Raw genomic sequence first — 6404 nt, 5'->3', positions numbered from 1 at the left:
GTTTGTTTCACACCTGTACTTGCAGCCTTGTTGAAAAAAAAAATGAATGCAACCAGAGACAAAAAAAAACTTCATTTCAATGGGTGCAATGAGTGTTAAGTTCCACTGTTAAGTGTTTTTGTTTATGAAAGTATCTTCAAACAAATGGTTTGCATTCATATGCTAGATCAAAATTCAGTGGCAACCCTGTGACCTTCTTATAGTTTAACTAATGTGTGAAGCTGCAGCTGTGAGTAGATCCAGCAGTACGAGAATTTTGGGGGGGCTCGATTTGATCATACTAAGAAGAGACAAGCCTTTTACTTTGCTTGTTTCAAATGTAAATTTTTACCTCTAAAGTTTCAAACTTCCTGAGATGTACAAGTTGTTTATGTGCTAATGTTTTAGCTATATTACAAGGAAGTCTTCAGAGTTTTCTTTACTCCTAAAGGATGATCCCTGTTCGGGAGGACATGGACATACAAATGTCAAAACTACATAATTATGGTATCGCTTAGTGATTAAGAGAGTTGACAGTTAAAGGTGTGTTGTTGTTATTATATATATATATATATATATATATATATATATATATATATATATATATATATATATATATATATATATATATATATATATATATATATATATTCTCCCTTTGGGATGAGGACATAAATTTACAGATCCCAATTTTTCATGGATGTGATTTGAATAAATCCTGGTAATCATGAGTGTCCTCCTCTCACAGGGAGGAGGCCTTAGGTGAGTAAGTGTAGATCTGCCAGGAGCCTCAGACTTTATAATGTGTGTTTGTGTCTGAAATCACTTACTCATTCCCTACTCTCTACCAACTACAGACCAATCCTGAGGAACCCCAAAAGTTGACAAGCCGCAATTACTGCGGTGGAAAAAAGCTCCTTAAGTAACATACATTGAAATGGGAGCGGTCTGAAGAATGAATGTAAACCAAAGTATTTGTGTTTTATCACTGTAAATTAACTATGCCAGGGATATCTGGGAGAGTGTGAATTTTTAGGCTGCCATAACACCAATGGATACCAGGTAGCAATTGCCCTGCTTGTACCCAAGAAGCACGTGGCAAATTGAATATTCACGAGATAAACAGGAAGCAGTGGCTGGCAAGGTTCCTGCGGATCCTTGAAAAGTCTTAAAAGGCATTGAATTCATAATTCTAAAAATAAGGCCCTAATTGGCATTAAAATGTTGATGAGTTGAATGAGTTTTGATGCTCTTGCCTGTCTGTCATACTGGTTTCCACTCAACAGTCCGTTTCATCCCACTCTGGCCTCTTAGTGCTATGACAGTTGATACAATGTCTCATTCCCTCTGCTGAGTCATGTGAAGACCAGCTGTAGGGAACTCCTAATTAGTGTGAGACAGAAATCAAGTAGAGTGCAGACTGACAATTTATGAGAAATCTTTGGGAAAGAAATCCTCACAGTCCAAAATTTTACCCAAATCAGTGTAAAAAATATTTTAGTAACATGTTGTTGTAGTAATAATGTGTGGAAATGTTATTTTCAAAGAGAAATAGACAACTTCCTGTCTGGAAAAGGTCAAGGTTTCAGTGTGTATTTTTTTGTGTCAATGAGACAAACATTTTGGCGTTTGTTTCATCTCTCTACGACATTCCTAGCCCCAGTTAGGGCTGTTTTGGTGTGCGTAGGCTGGAAGTGAGTCTAATGGCTCTGAGAGAATATTATGGGATGTCAGGGAGTCAGTTGATACCATGGCAACGTATCCTCTGCTATGCTGAATGACATCACCTGCTTCATGCTTGGAATTCTAATTAGCGTGACACGAGTGTGACTAGAGCTGGAGGGAGTTTTTATCAGGCATCTTATGTAAAGAAATCCTCACAGAGTCCACAATTTTACCCCAATCTGTGTCAAAAATATCATATTTGATAGTAGAGCTTGTGAGGAATCCATTTTTGGCATTTTTAAAGCTGTACGAGTTATACTTTTTTGTCTAGAAGCCCAAATGCGTCACAAGACAGATGGAAGAGTGCTGGAAATGGATTTTTTATTTATGAGAAACGTCCGAAGTACTTGTCCTGTAGGTCACAATGTTGGCTTAATCTGTGTAAAAATATCATATGGTTGTAGACAATTTTGTCAGGAATCCAACCATGTAATTTTTAAAGCTCTATGACTTGTAGTTTTTTGTCTAGAGGCCCAAATGCGGCACTAGTAGAATGAGTGTTTTGACCTGAAATCTTTTCTCCTCATCTGCTAACATGGAGAAATCCTAAATCGGCCAAAAGCGGTCGGCGGCTTTGAGGGCTCGCCATTCGAAAACCGGGCCAGAAATAACAACTTCCTTCACAACTTTTGGAGAGCAGGGTCTAGTCTGTCATGTGATGGTAGTCTCAAACCTGTACCATTTTTGGTTTCAGAGGGTATAATTTCTAAAGAAAGGCTAAAAAAAAAAAAATTTTTATTTTGGGGGGCAAATTGCTGGCTTCCTGTTGGAGATGGGTCCAGGGTAGCAGCGTATGATTTTTGCGTCTCGATCATACGAACATTTTGGTGTTTGTTTCATCTCTTTACGACATTCCTAGCCCGAGCTAGGGCCCTTAGCGTGTGCCTAGGTGGCGCTATTGAGCTTATTATGGGATGTTGGGGGTCATGTTTAGTATCAAACGAAAATTTTCGGCATCCATAATCTGTGTGCCAATTTTGGTGAGTTTTCGAATATGTTAAGAGGACCTAATAAGCGATTTACTGGAGGAGGGAATAATAATAATAATAAGAAAAAAAAAAAAGAAACGGACGAAATACAATAGTGCCCTCGGCCTTCGGCCGAGGGCACCTTCTAGCTCTTGCTAGAAGGTGCCCTCTTCCGTTGGCCGAGGACCCTAATTAAAGCTGCAAGCAGCGTTAGACGGGTCCTCGGGCTCCTGCCGGTTTTCCCTCCAATGTGTCCATCAAAATAAGACGAACATTTCGGCGTTGGTTTCATCTCTCTACGACATTCCTAGCCCCAGTTAGGGCTGTTTTGGTGTGCATAGGGTGAAAGTGAGCCTAATGGCCCTGAGAGAATATTATGGGATGTCTGGGAGTCAGTTGATACTATGGCAACGTATCCTCTGCTGTGCTGAATGACATCACCTGCTGCATGCGTGGAGTTCTAATTAGCGTGACAGAACCCCAAACAGAGTGGAGACTGAGAGTTTATCAGCCATCTAATGTAAAGAAGTCCTCACAGAGTCCACAATTTTATCCCAATCTGTGTCAAAAATATCATATTTGATAGAAGAGCTTGTCAGGAATCCATTTTTGGCATTTTTAAAGCTGTACAAGTTATACTTTTTTGTCTAGAAGCCCAAATGCGTCACAAAAACGCTGTAAAAGCGCTGGAAAAGTGCTAGAAATGGATTTTTTACTTTAGAGAAATGGCTGAACTACTTGTCCTGTAGGCCACAATGTTGGCTTAATCTGTGTAAAAATATCATATGGTTGTAGACAATTTTGTCAGGAATCCAACCATGTAATTTTTAAAGCTCTATGACTTTTAGTTTTTTGTCTAGAGGCCCAAATGCAGCACTAGTAGAATGTGTGTTTTGACCTGAAATCTTTTCTCCTCATCTGCTAACATGGAGAAATCCTAAATCGGCCAAAAGAGGTCGGCGGCTTTGAGGGCTCGCCATTCGAAAACCGGGCCAGAAACAACAACTTCCTTCACAACTTTTGTAGAGCAGGGTCTAGTCTGTCATGTGATGGTATTTTCAAGCATGTGCCATTTTTGGTTTCAGAGGAGAAAATTTTTGCAGAAAGGGAAAAAATGCAGAAAACTCTTATTTTGAAAGGCAAAATAGCCGGCTTCCTGTTGGAGATAGGTCCAGGGTAGCAGCGTATGATTTTTGTGTCTCATTGAGCTGAAAATTTTGGTGTTGGTTTCATCTCTCTACGACATTCCTAGTGGCGGCTAGGGCCGTTTTTGTGTGTTTTTGTGTATTTTTTTTTTAGGTTTTTTGGTTCTCTAGAGAGTATTATGGGATGTCAGGGGTCATGTTTGGTATTTTCTCGAATTTTTTGGCGATCCTGATGTGCGTGCCGAATTTGGTGAGTTTTCGAGCATGTTTAGGGGGTCAAATTAGCGTTCATTGACGGTGTGGAATAATAAGAAATTAAAGCTGCAAGCAGCATTAGACGGGTCCTCGGGCTCCTGCCGGTTTTCCCTCCAATGTGTCCATCAAAATAAGACGAACATTTCGGCGTTGGTTTCATCTCTCTACGACATTCCTAGCCCCAGTTAGGGCTGTTTTGGTGTGCATAGGGTGAAAGTGAGCCTAATGGCTCTGAGAGAATATTATGGGATGTCTGGGAGTCAGTTGATACCATGGCAACGTATCCTCTGCTATGCTGAATGACATCACCTGCTGCATGCTTGGAGTTCTAATTAGCGTGACAGAACCCCAAACAGAGTGGAGACTGAGAGTTTATCAGCCATCTAATGTAAAGAAATCCTCACAGAGTCCACAATTTTACCCCAATCTGTGTCAAAAATATCATATGTGATAGTAATTTTTGTCAGGAATCCATTTTTGGCATTTTTAAAGCTGTACGAGTTTTACTTTTTTCTCTAGAAGCACAAATGCGTCACAAGACAGATGGAAGAGTGCTGGAAATGGATTTTTTATTTATGAGAAACGTCCAAACTACTTGTCCCGTAGGTCACAATGTTGGCTTAATCTGTGTAAAAATATCATATGGTTGTAGACAATTTTGTCAGGAATCCAACCATGTAATTTTTAAAGCTCTATGACTTTTAGTTTTTTGTCTAGAGGCCCAAATGCGGCACTAGTAGAAGTACTAGTAGTGAGTGTTTTGACCTGAAATCTGTTCTCCTCATCTGCTAACATGGAGAAATCCTAAATTGGCCAAAAGCGGTCGGCGACTTTGAGGGCTCGCCATTCGAAAACCGGGCCCGAAACAACAACTTCCTTCACAACTTTTGGAGAGCAGGGTCTGGTCTGTCATGTGAAGCAATTTTCATACCTGTACCATTTTTGGTTTCAGGGGAGAAAATTTTTGCAGAAAGGGTTACAAAAAAATTTTTTTAAATTTTGTGAGGCAAATAGCCGGCTTCCTGTTGGAGATAGGTCCAGGGTAGCAGCGTATGATTTTTGCGTCTCGATGACACGAGCGTTTTGGTGTTGGTTTCATCTCTCTACGACATTCCTAGCCCGAGCTAGGGCTCTTAGCGTGTGCCTAGGTGGCGCTGTTGAGCTTATTATGGGATGTAGGTGGTCATGTTTGGTATCATTACGCAATTTTTCGCAATTGTGAGGTGCGTGCCAATTTTGGTGAGTTTTTGAGTATGTTTAGCAGGTCTAATTTGCGTTCAAAGACGGTGCGGAATAATAAGAAAAAATTAAAGCTGCAAGCAGCGTTAGACGGGTCCTCGGGCTCCTGCCGGTTTTCCCTCCAATGTGTCCATCAAAATAAGACGAACATTTCGGTGTTGGTTTCATCTCTCTACGACATTCCTAGCCCCAGTTAGGGCTGTTTTGGTGTGCATAGGGTGAAAGTGAGCCTAATGGCTCTGAGAGAATATTATTGGATGTCTGGGAGTCAGTTGATACCATGGCAACGTATCCTCTGCTGTGCTGAATGACATCACCTGCTGCATGCGTGGAGTTCTAATTAGCGTGACAGAACCCCAAACAGAGTGGAGACTGAGAGTTTATCAGGCATGTAATGTAAAGAAGTCCTCACAGAGTCCACAATTTTATCCCAATCTGTGTCAAAAATATCATATTTGATAGAAGAGCTTGTCAGGAATCCATTTTTGGCATTTTTAAAGCTGTACGAGTTATACTTTTTTGTCTAGAAGCCCAAATGCGTCACAAAAACGCTGTAAAAGCGCTGGAAAAGTGCTAGAAATGGATTTTTTACTTTAGAGAAATGGCCGAACTACTTGTCCTGTAGGCCACAATGATGGCTTAATCTGTGTAAAAATATCATATGGTTGTAGACAATTTTGTCAGGAATCCAATCATGTCATTTTTGAAGCTGTATGACTTTTAGTTTTTTGTCTAGAGGCCCAAATGCGGCACTAGTAGAATGTGTGTTTTGACCTGAAATCTTTTCTCCTCATCTGCTAACATGGAGAAATCCTAAATCGGCCAAAAGCGGTCGGCGGCTTTGAGGGCTCGCCATTCGAAAACCGGGCCAGAAACAACAACTTCCTTCACAACTTTTGTAGAGCAGGGTCTAGTCTGTCATGTGATGGTATTTTCAAGCATGTGCCATTTTTGGTTTCAGAGGAGAAAATTTTTGCAGAAAGGGAAAAAATGCAGAAAACTCTTATTTTGAAAGGCAAAATAGCCGGCTTCCTGTTGGAGATAGGTCCAGGGTAGCAGCGTATGATTTTTGTGTCTCATTGAGCTGAAAATT

The sequence above is a fragment of the Halichoeres trimaculatus genome, unplaced genomic scaffold (genome assembly GCF_033239565.1).
Source record: "Halichoeres trimaculatus isolate MK-OKI-2021-1 unplaced genomic scaffold, fHalTri1.1 fHalTri1_scaffold_14, whole genome shotgun sequence".
Taxonomy (NCBI): domain Eukaryota; kingdom Metazoa; phylum Chordata; class Actinopteri; order Labriformes; family Labridae; genus Halichoeres; species Halichoeres trimaculatus.
This window is presented reverse-complemented; position numbering follows the sequence as displayed.